The sequence below is a fragment of the Syngnathus typhle genome, linkage group LG5 (assembly GCF_033458585.1).
Source record: "Syngnathus typhle isolate RoL2023-S1 ecotype Sweden linkage group LG5, RoL_Styp_1.0, whole genome shotgun sequence".
Taxonomy (NCBI): Eukaryota; Metazoa; Chordata; class Actinopteri; order Syngnathiformes; family Syngnathidae; genus Syngnathus; species Syngnathus typhle.
In genome coordinates this window covers 15,701,836-15,713,781 of record NC_083742.1, presented here as the reverse complement: position 1 = coordinate 15,713,781, position 11,946 = coordinate 15,701,836, and the positions used below count along the sequence as shown (strand labels likewise).

Here is an 11,946-nt window from a genome sequence, read left to right as displayed (position 1 = left end):
AATCTCAAAGTACTTTCTTGGATGCAAGCACTGGAACTGATGAAACTTTGATTTCTCAGGCACTGCAAGACTTTTTTTTAACGGTATTTAATGATATAAACTGCCCCCCCACCCCTCACTCCCTCAAGTAAGCTTTTTGGATTCTGTTGGGAAATAGTAAAAATAAATGAAAACTGACACAAAACTTGTCAAGTTAATAAAAAGGTTTTATGATGGCAACAAGTCTTCAAATAGATTTGGAAGCACCATTATTCTCCTTCAATTTCTTAAATTAATGGGAGCAATGTGGCTCACCGAGATAAAACATGTCAAGTGCACGCAACTTCAACTTGTCAGGGGCAAAATCGCCACCGGAACTCCTTTGAAAGAGAAAAATAAAAGGTTATCAGTGGCTCATATGATGAAAACGTTTTTTTCAAGAAAACATAAAGAATAAAAATGTCCAGTGAGCAACTAGTTTTTACGAGTGATCGTTTTTGTTGGTATTCACGATTGGAAACATGATTTGTAAAAAAAAAAAAAAAAAAATTGATTTTTTTTTTTTTTCTTTTCTAAGGGCATTTTTTTTTTTTTACAAACTTCTTTTCGTTTTTTTAAAAATCTGACCTAGTGTGTCAAATTTCAAGAATTCAAATTTGCCCAAAGTCAATTGGGGTAGACTCCAGGGCAGAAAATGGATGGATGAAATTTAGAACATTTCTCACAGTGTTTTTTTTTTTTTCCAAAGATTATCTTTGGCAAAAAGTGACAATTTTTTGTACATCTTATTTTTCCATGAAACGAAACTGTTGCGAGATTATACCTTTTATCACCATTTTTTACCCCCTGAAAAAAATGCCACTTTTGTCTCTTAGGGATAAAACTTTATTTCTTTTCTTTCTTTTCTCTGGATTTTGCTCGTGTTCTGATTCAGTCCCAAAGCCCCGGCACTCTCCATCCTGGCGTCCAGGTGACTAATGGAATGACACAACAAGAATGGGCCATTGTGTTTTATTGAGCCCTTCTCATCCTCCTCCTCTCTTTCTTCTCTCAGTTTTTTCCTGCGCTGGGCTGTAAAGAAGGCCCGATGAGAGGACGAACGAGAGAGCGGAATGAAAGAAGGTAAATGGAGAACGGGAAGGAGTGAGGCGGCTGATGGCGGATAATAGGATAATGACGCTAAAAGACAAAAAATAAGTGGAGGCAGATGGAAAAAGAGGAGGATGGGATGTAAAAGAAGAAGAGGATGAAGAGGAGCACATAAAAGGATGAATAGATGGTGAGTAACGTGCGGTCAGTCTTTCGGGCGGAATCAATGCTTGATTAATATGAATTCCCTTGGCCGTGGCAGGTGGGCGGGGCTAAAGCCAACACTTCCTGCTCAGATTGATCGGGGCCAGGGCACCAAGGGCGTGCTAACGTCGCCCACGTCCAATTACTCATGCGCGCGACGTGCTGACGCCACTGAGGAACTTTGCAAACCGCAGCGGTCCAAGCGCAAACACTCGACGGATGACTTTTTGGATCTTTTTTTTTTTGGAAATGCATAAGAAGTTGAAAGCAAATGAGACTAAGTTTGAGGCTATGGGTCACTTTGCTCCTAGTAAAAAGTATCAATCTGGAGCCATTGGGTTGGTGAATATCCCCCATCCCTGTCAAAATACTCCTTCTCCAAGGCTCTGCATCTGTGCAGGGTCCCTCAAGGGTCAATCATGGGTTCGCGTTTATTCCTCCTCTATCTTCTTTGCAATGTTGCAAAGAAAATAAACATAAATTGGGTTCTTGTAATTTAACAGTTTTTTTCATTTCTCATTGTTGCAGATATTCCTCATAGCAGAGGAAGGATAAGGACGCATTGGGAATGCAGACATTTTGTTTTCTTTACACTCATTATGCAATTGAATGGAAATCCCGTCGGCCCTCGCCGGGTCTCGGTTGTGTTTTTTTTTCCGGGTTAGGATTAAAAAGCGGACCCTTGTGTGTGCGGTTTATAGGCTGGATTGTCACCACTGCTATTGTGTGTCGATTTGTGCGCCTGTCGCCAGTTTTTATTGTCACAGCAAGTCATCCTATGTGTGTCTCCTTCTACTTGTTACCTTTATGTTCCCCTTTTTTTATTTGAATCAATCGGTACCTTCCTTTCAATTGATCCCATTGGCTCCTTTCATTGGTTTGCCTTTATAGGTGGTTTTGAAACGGGCTTGCCACCAACTGTTGCAAACCTGTAAAGCGGCAGATTTGTTGGGAGTTGGGCTTTCTCAAGTTCTGACCTTGTGGGGTCGACTTATTAAAGTAAAGCTTTTATGGTGGATTGTTAAACTATGTTGACACAAAATCCCTCAAATGACCCAAAAAGGCCGTTTGAAAGCAACAAAGGCAGACTTCCTGTTTCTTTTCGAGCATAGTTCCTTCAGACTTTTTGGTGGGTCTAATCACAACAAACATGCCTTGCAAATTCCAATTGCCAAATGACTTTGGGGGCTCAAATATTCTCCGGGAGCGTTTTGTGTCTGCAACTTCAGGAAATAGTCCAAAATGGCTGCTGCGAACCAAAATGGCAGACTTGTTGTGTGATTTCAGGCATTTCTGTGTGGGATGGCTCATGATAGAGATGTCTGTCAGATAAAATGTTCTCAAGAGAATTAGGCAAAAAGGGATTAATCTTTCAAAACTCTCTAGCACAATTTTGTTTTTGCACATGCTCTGCAAATGGCTCGAAATCCAAACGAGTAGTCTACCGATTTTTACGTCGCTAAGTGAAAAAACGGTTCAGTTTCATTCAAGAGGTTATTACGAAGTGGAAGCTAATTGCCGCGAATAGCCAATTGCACCCAAAATGGCGGACTTCTCATAATACATATGAGCACTAAATTTCAAGTCACAAGGTGAAATGTGCTTGATCTTGGTTGTAGTACATCTGGAGCGCAGCCACAAAATGGCGGCTTGAAAGGAAAATGACAGACTTTAGTGCATGAGTGGATCTTCTTTCTCCTCTGCCACACGCACACAAGTACACACACAGCATTGAAATGATAGCAGTGAGCTCTCCATCTTGGTGATGCGATTTTCCTGGAGATTTATGGTGGCGGCACAGCGCTATTAGTTTGCCTTAAACGCGGTCACGGACTAGAAAACAGCAGCACGCTTGTCTGGGTCACATGTGCCGTTGTTTGTCTTGATCCATAACGACTTTGGACAAGAATCCCGTTGTGAAAGTTGCACAAACTCGTCTGTTTCATTTCAAATTTGATGACGCACCAATTTTGCATGTGAGCTAGTCAATTTATGAAATTAATAAACAAAAGAAAAGATATTGGGGAAGAAAAATCTCCCGATTCGTTGATGAGAAAGTGATTCTTTTTTTTTTTGTTCGAGAAAGAAATTGTCTTTCTTTACAGAAAAGTAACTCAAAAACACACACACAAACACACACATGAGATGTGTGTTTGTGTCTTTACTATTGGATTATGATGCTACCTATTTTTAGGCCAACACACGCACACACACACACAAGAAAGGTTGATCTACTCATAGGTTGGTTTCCATATCACCGTGCAGTCACCTTGAAATCACATCATCCTGCACTGCCAAGCCATACAATAGCACAAGAAATATGGAATACATTTTTTCCCGTCCATCTCTGACCTAGAAAATATTGCCCCGATAGAAGAAAGGAGCCAGCACCAATTGGCTTTACCTTACAGGGTATTCTGTCATGTGTTGTTCTATGTTGTGTTTTTGTGAGTCAAACACAAAGGACGTTGGAGCATTCCAAATCAGGGATGGGCAAGTGGCGGCTTACGGGTCACGGAATGTTAATCGCAGAAAAGAAAAATTTTCTTTTTAGCCTTTTCCTTTCATCGATGATGAGCAGTAGAGCATGAAACTACCGGTTTCTGACAAAAAAGCGGAGAAAACAAGCTTTGGGGAAAGAACAAAAGCCATTTTGACTCTAATGCACGAGTTCAACGTCAGTGGCTTTTCTACCTGGTGTTTGCTCTTTGCGCTGTCAACTTTTCTCCTCCATCCTGATGCACACGTTCCTCTAGGTGGCGCCACAGACGCGGGACTGTATTTATAGCATAAACTATAGCACCCATCTAGCATCTCTTTGAGTTGTTTCTCTGCGGCCTTGTAGTCATCTTGCTTTTGTTGCTTCGCCATCTCTACACGCCCTTCTTGGCTTTTGCTAGTTTTATCAGGGAGGACACCGCCGCCTTTGAGAATTAGCGTTAAGCCTCGGCGGAGGACCGAGCGGCATCAAGTGACATTCTTCTGATGCTTGTTTTGGTCTCGACAATACGTGCCCAGCTGTTGCTTAGCATCTGCACGAGTAAGTTTCATAAGAAAAACGACATCTTTGGCTTTCCTGCCTTTCTTTGTCCACCCGTGAAATGCCAGGATTCCGTATGACATATGGAACACGTACAACACACAAGAGTTTCGATATAAATTGTTAAAACAGAATGCAAAATAATCAAAAATATAATCCTAGTCTGGCAATGAGGGGAAAAAGGCATTTTGAAGGAAAGCACTGTCATTTTTTGATAAGTGTCTTTGAGAAAAGGACCACGCATATGCGTTGTGTATAAATGTCACACGGCTGCCGCTAAAGCAAAAAGGTAGATTTGGTGCGTATGGCTTCTTTTCATGCTTTTTGCAGGACTGCTGCTTTAAACAGGCATTGGGGGCTAAACGTGAAGAAAAACATAATTTCGTCATTTCTGTATCAAACTTTGCAGTTACGTCAGAGTCGGTACAGATTGGACATTCCCCCAACCACCATAAGCTAAAAGGCTCAATTCAAAGACCTTTTTGGCTTTTCTTAAATGAATTCATTCCCGGTTGATCAATTATCACCTACATGGCAAGAACCTTTCCCACCATTGTTAAAATGTCAGGCGGCAATGTTGTTTATCAGACAGGCATCTCAAATGTTGTCTGAGAGAGCAGAAAATGACTTGTCTGTTTCTACTAAATGAAGGAAATGACTGGCTTGTTTTGTCAAAAAACAAAACAAAACAAAAAAAAAACCTTGTTTTTATTAAAAAAGATATTTTGAAAAACTGACTTTTGTTAAAAAAAAAAAAAAAAAAAAAATTAAAATAAAAAACTTTTTTTTTTTTCTTCTGGTGAAACTTTTATTCCCTCCAAATCATTATTTTACATGGTGGATGTAGCCTAGGCGTCTACGGGTTGTTAATTTTGCGGCGGTCTGTTTTTCAGTGCGGGCCAAATTTGGTCACGCGCGACTGACACAAGCAATTGCTCTCATGACTTTTTGTTTTGCTTAAGTAAGTCGACTGGATGAATAAAACATCTTTGCTGCTGTGTGTTTTTGTCAAAACAATGAAGCCCAGCTTGCCACAAATGTTGATTTTGAGCGCAAGACCGCTGCGGTTCGTGTGGGCTGGCAAATGAAGTGCCAGGACAATGTGGGGAGCTCCACCAAGGCAAAATTCACAAGGAGGCAAAATCAGGGATAATGGTCAGCAAATATGCACATGTAGTTCAAACTTTTTTTGAAAGTTTTTGTTCCGCTGACCAGCATGCAGAATTATTTTAACAGATCTAAATGTAAACAATTGCATAACAATCTTAATAAAATACATCTTGCTCTTACGACCTCCTTCAAGTAAGTTACGACTCCACATTCAGGCTCTGCTCATGAAGCAATTCAATTCAGGCTTTACAGTTTGCAGGAACTAGGGCCCATTTTTTTCCTCTTTTGAAAATAAAACTATTAAAAATATATACATGAATGTAAAACAGAGTAGAGTCTCCCAAAATTCATTTTGCTACAAAAAATCCTTTTAAAATGACATTTTCTCTATTGTTTTTTTCAATAAGAGATTTTCTAATCATGAAAACCACAAGAAAAGTATAGACTAAAAAATATCAGATTTGTTTTTGACATGGAAATGTTTCTTTTCGTATTGCTCTAAGTCTAAACTAAAACAGTAACACGTTTTTCATTTAAAAAAAATGTAGCCAAGATATAAACAAAATGACGTCCACATTATGAAATAAAAAAAAATTATAATTTTTTAAAATCCTAGATATTTTTCAGATTTTTTTAACATTCTACTCTTTTCTTTTAATTCTAAATGTAATGACAATTTGTTGAGGAAAAAAAAACTAAAAATTAAATCCTCCCTCAAAAAAGTTTCTTGGTTCATTTTCTGGATTGATTGGCAGCCGCTCAGAAAAATTTCCAACAAGAGATTAAGAAATCTAAAGATTGTCACGATGCAGTTAATTGAGTTTTCTCACCTGAGGCTTCCTTCTTTTGCTCCGATGATTATCAGCTAAGTGTTGGTAGCTCCTGTATGACTTCTTGTATCATGACACCTCTGCAAATATGACAAAAATAGTGAAGAAGAATACCCAAAGAGTGAACATTTGTACTGGTATTGGTCAAACAAAAAAATGGAAATGAACATCTGGATTTAAAGAGACAAATAAATGCAGCTCAAGAAATAAATACTAGGACAAAATATTGAGCCAAAATTGCAAAATACATAAGACAGACATGTAAGGAACATTAGAACAAAAAATATCAAGGAAACAAATGATTGTATGCGATTGGGATAGTTGTGATGCATCTTTTTTTCCATCGCCAATATTTATACAATTAGCAGCTAAGCGTTAGCCGCTGAGTGTGTTTTGTGTTGCAAGGGCATTTCTATTTTTCTTTGTGACAGAAATGTGCTTGAGTGTCTTGTCTGTCAGTGACACGCTAGCATGCTCGTGTTTACAAGCGGCGGTCATTAAATGCCGTATTCCCTCGCCGCTCCTTTATGCTAATCTTACAAAGGTGTGTGTGTGTGTCTGTGTCTGTGTCTGTGTCTGTGTGTGTCTGTGTGTGCGTGCGTTTTGAGTAGCAATCAGCAGGGCAAAATGAGTCGCACTAAAAGAGAAGTTGACTCTGCACATTGGAATAACGAAGGAAGGGAGGGGCGGGGCACGAGGGGGCGCTGACAGCTCTAATTACACTGGTGCCCATTAGCTGAGTGTTAATTGGATGATTTATTGTCCCGCGGGAAAAGCTGACAGTCAATTGATGCTGATAGTGTTTAAACGGACAGAAGAAGAGTTGCGGCGCGGACGGCGAATACTGCTACTGTCGTGTGTGCGCGTGTGTGTGTAGTGTGTGTGTGTGTGTGTGTGTGTGTGTGTGTGTGTGTGTGTTTTACCTCCACTTCCCACAGTCGCCAGCGCAAGTTGGATTGTCATCTATATTGTCCGAAATGAAATGTTTTTTCTGTTTCAAGGGCACAATTCATTTACATTTCTTTTATCCATGATTTTATCCATTATCCATGATTTTTCTTCAATTATTTCTCCGGTATTTTATATTACTTATGTCCATTTTTCGTGTGAAAATATATATTTTACAAATTCCATGATGTGCATGCTTTTTCATCTAATATTTTTGTATTTTGGGCTGCATGTTTTTTAAATATTTGTACACGTACCTAAATATTGATTCAAAAACTTGATCAAATATGACGCTTGATGCTGCAATGTTTTACTCCCCAGTCTCCACTTTGCTGCACTGTGCCCTCACTGTCCTCTTGGATAAAAGGTACTTTGATAAGCCACAATAAATCGAGGTGACTCTCCAATTTTTGTTGCTGTTTTTTGTTTTTTAGCTTTTGCACTGGATGAGTTGAATGAGGTTTGGATTTGGCCAAAGAGTTTCCAAATAAATGCATAAAACTAGGGCATAACTTGCCCTGTCCCTTTTGCACCCTTGGCCCCCCGGTAAGGAGCCGCCGAGTGTCCGAATGTCATCTGGCCTGACGACTTCCGGCCTAAATGGCGCCCAACGGACAGATAAATGACACGCTCGGCGCTAATGGCAGCCATACAGTATGCTAAACGCTATTTAGCAGACACTTTTACTCTCAATGACTGCACGGCAGACTAAGTGCATTTATTTTTAGACCCCAAGAAGAAGTATGCTCCGTTATGGCGTTGATGCAAGATCACTTAACGCGAGCATAGTCGGATCACACGAGCTTGGAAGCAGCCAATCACAACGCACTGTGGTGATAAAGACTACACTAATTTGTAACAATAATGATAGAGATCATTAGTCCTGGAGCTACTTTGTGATGCACACACACACACATACACACCTTCCCCAACACACGCACATCACAAAATAGTCATTTGCCTTAAAACAGAATTATCAAGCCTTTGAGAATTTAAGACTTGTTGAGTGTTACTTGCTTTAATCTGTGATGAAGCACTTAGGAGGCACACTGAGGATTTAATTTATCACTCCACTAAGAGTTTGGGATATTTTTTTACAATGTTACTTTCGGAAAAACGACTTTAAGCTTCAGAGTGCTCCTTGGCATTAGCGTTTGTTTAGAAATTGGGAAGGGGGGAGGGGGGTCCCTCTGTGTAGCAAGATAGACAACACTAGTAAGGATGAAAAAAGTTTCTTTGAATAATTTTTATTTCTCTTTGTGTTATGTAATCTGCAATTTTGAATGACAAAATCAAATTCAACGGAGGCCAAACAACAGAGGTACAAGCCAGGTGGTCCTTGTACACTAAATGGCATGTAAAGCTAGCGAGTCAATAAACGAGCTAACTTGTAACAATGTAAAAAGCTAACTAACCTAAAACAAAGCTGCAAAAATATGGACTAACATACTTGTTACTAGCTAACTAAGAGAGCCATTGAACTAAAATGATAAATAAACTAGATAACATATAACAAATAGACAAGCCAACTACCAAGTAGCTAGCTTGCTGGCTAGATAGCTAAGAAAATAATTAACTTGCTATCTACTAACTGACCAACCAGCAAGCTCATAAACTAATCTAGCAAATAAACAAACAATAACTCTTATGAGAATTTGAATCTACCAAATGATGAACTAGCCTACTAATGGACTGTAAAAACAAACTAATGCATTAGCAAACCAAATTAACTAGCTAACAAACTCATACACAATAACTCGCGAACTAAAACAATACAAGAAGACCCCAGTCATAAACTAGCTCATACTGTAAGTAATGGACTAACTAGCAAACAAAAGTAACAAATAAACCACCTACTTAACAAACTAGCTAATCAAGGGTTAAACTAATCAACCGATTGGCTAAATGACAAGGTAAGTAGCTAATGAACTGACCAATTAGGGAACAAGGCAACTATATCACAAAATTGATAGTTTAAGAAAAGTCAGGTGGAGCAAAGGCGATTATCATTTGTATTTTACTGCCGGTCCAGGGAACGAAAAACGAGAGTGACAATAATCATTGTTTGCCGCGGCATTTAGGCTCCATTTTAGTTCAAGCGCAGTTCAAATCAAAAGTTTGCAGAGAAAGACAGGAGCAGCCAACGAGCTTGCCTTCTTTCAGATCCTTCTTTCCACTCGGCTGCCAGCTTGTGATCCGAGGCCCAGCCCGGAGCCAAGAGAGGATGCCAGGCATTCCAAAAGTACACCGACACTAAACAAAGACGCCGGCGTGCCAGAATTAATCGGCACTTGCGCCTGACTATTCTCTCGACAACAACCTATTTGCCGTCATCCAGCCACACTTGGCGTTCATTGAGCACAACGATAGGGTGGTTGCACCGACTGAGGGTTTTTTGGGTCAACAGAAAAGAAGAATTTCATAAAAGGCCTTCAAATAATTAGTCGATGAATCAACCAAATATTAATGATCAAATGAATCACTGCAAATCTGAAGAATCTATTTTTTCATTGTCCAAATCTTCAGGCTCTCCGAAGTAATCATTTCTCTCGTCCTTCTTGAAAGCCGTCCTTCATTGTCTTTTGTTTAATCTTTTCCAAACATCTGCTTTTATTATGGAAAACAATGACCAGCCAGCCTTCAATCCTCACTCTTGAACCCGAACTCTAAAATGCAAAGCCAGGAAGTCGACCAGAGTTATTGTCCGCCCGCTCACCTTTGCATTTGTACATTTTTTCGCATTTCTAGCACGCAGATAAAGAATTGATGACATTATCGTTATTCTAGGGACGGCCTGAATAATTAACAGGAACAAAAGAATCGCTTTTTTTTCGGGGGTCGTCGGAGGCATTAATCACTCTCATTCATCACGCCGTCTGTCTCAAACGCTGACGACGCTTCCCCGCCGCCACCCGCAAAGACAAAGGCGTCGAATATTTGATGCTGCGCTGGAAACGAAGACATCCACGTATAGAACCGAGAGAATAGGCTCGAACGTTTTGCTCCCAAAGAGATTCTAAAGAATAGATATTAGATTTTTATGTTGGTAGTTGAAAGGCAGCTGAAGCGAAAGCACCTTGAAAGTTCCAAGAAAATCACAACTCATTAAAATCCAGATTGAGAATCTACTGTGGTCATCATTTTAACTTTCTGAGAATATTCGCTGCTGAGGGCCTGGCTTGTTTTCTGGTTGACAGGCACAGTCGATTGCTTGATTGTTATTGCGAGGTAAATATCGAAGCAAGCTTCTCTTCAAGTGGCAACATGTTTTTCTTTTCCAAACCAGAGCCGCAGAATAGTTTGTGTGACAATAGAAACTGAAAAATCACACAAGGGCAAAACTTCACAAACCCCCCCGAGCTCAGTAAACCACTATGCCAACTGAACTAACTTGAGACTGACCGTTTGAGATCGTAATAACAAATCTGCTCTTTTTGGAGCCACATTGCTTTGTGAAAAGTTTTCCGCCCGCGTCATGTTGATGCTCAAGGAATGGGAAAACAGTATTCCTATAAAACAGTCAACGTTTGTATTTTCAAATGATCACTTTGACAGCGACAAAATCACAATCTCCCACGACCGGTGAGCTATTTTGGGAGGAGGCCCGCGGGTGACGGTCCCGGGGACCACCCGGTGCCCTCCGTCATCATGTTGCTGACCCCCGTCTTGGATCATCGGTCGATTGGACCGACTTCCCCCACGAGAAGTTGAGCGTAACGTTCCCAATCGCCGAGGTTTTGCGCTCGTCGCTAAGCAAATATTTCTTTTAAAAAATAAATCACTCAAATCAAATCAGAGTGTACGTTTGAAGTCACCGAGGAAATCACGCCACATCGGCACTTTGGAGCGGGACTGTGTTTTAAATTACTTTTTCCCTTCACTGATTCGCAGGCCCGCCGGCTCATTACGCATCCATTCCGGAAAGTTCCATCACATCAAATATAGGGCGCACGGTAATTTCTCCATTGGAAAAAAGAAAGTTGAGTGTCTGAAGTTGAAAACGGAAAGCATCGCTGATCAATGCGGACGTGAACCTCGGCGGCCCTCCAGCTTCCCAAAACTGCTGATGGAGAAAGCAATGCGTTATCGCCACGCACCTCGTCGGCGCCGTTGTCGTGCCGCTCGGGCTTTTGTTCTCGGCGCCGCTCGGTGATTACAAGTCGTCAGATCGCAAACATTTTCATCGTTTCATCACAGGAAGATTTCTCCAGTCACACGACTTGCAGGGGCCAATTTCAGGACTTTGGGACTTTCTTGGCTACGGCGTTGAAAAATTAGGATTGAACGCTTGCTTGTTTACATTGGGAAATTGGAGATGCCTTTTTGCAATTCAAACCGGTGCTTGCAATGAATAGATATGAGACTTTGGAGTGTAAAACCCCCAAAAAGGGACAAGCTCACGTTTTTTGCCCACCAATGGCTAAGCTTCAAGTCTGACTTAAAACTATTAGCCAACCAATGCTAGCCAACGTTGGGTTATTTAGCACATTGAGTCGCAGATTTGATAACCTTTGGGCTCTTTTGTTTGTTGGACTGCGACAAAAAGCAAGGGCAAGTGGGAGAACTAACAAATCAGCAAATTGCATATAACGCAAATGACGTAGCGTTTCTTCTTCTGGGAACGGTTGTATGATTAGCAGAACGGTCTTCTTCCTGTGATTCCATTTGCGGATCCTCGGCTTCCATTGCAAGTCATCATTGGGCCCAGCTCCTTTCATCTGGCTCGCTCGCCTCGTCTTCCCATCT

At 40.7% G+C, this 11,946-nt stretch overlaps 1 long non-coding RNA gene across 4 annotated transcripts in view; it reads right to left on the bottom strand.

The window, feature by feature from the left end:
* Nucleotides 1-11,946, bottom strand: part of LOC133154819 (uncharacterized) — a 59,052-nt gene that overhangs the window by 3,716 nt on the left and 43,390 nt on the right. For 2 of the 4 annotated variants that reach the window (XR_009714544.1, XR_009714546.1), the window contains exons 5-6: nucleotides 6,253-6,332; nucleotides 295-359 (exon numbers count right to left, since the gene is read on the bottom strand). This is a non-coding gene — a long non-coding RNA (uncharacterized LOC133154819). The remainder of the gene's footprint in view (nucleotides 1-294; nucleotides 360-6,252; nucleotides 6,333-11,946) is intronic. The other 2 variants (XR_009714543.1, XR_009714545.1) reach the window with 1 other exon arrangement.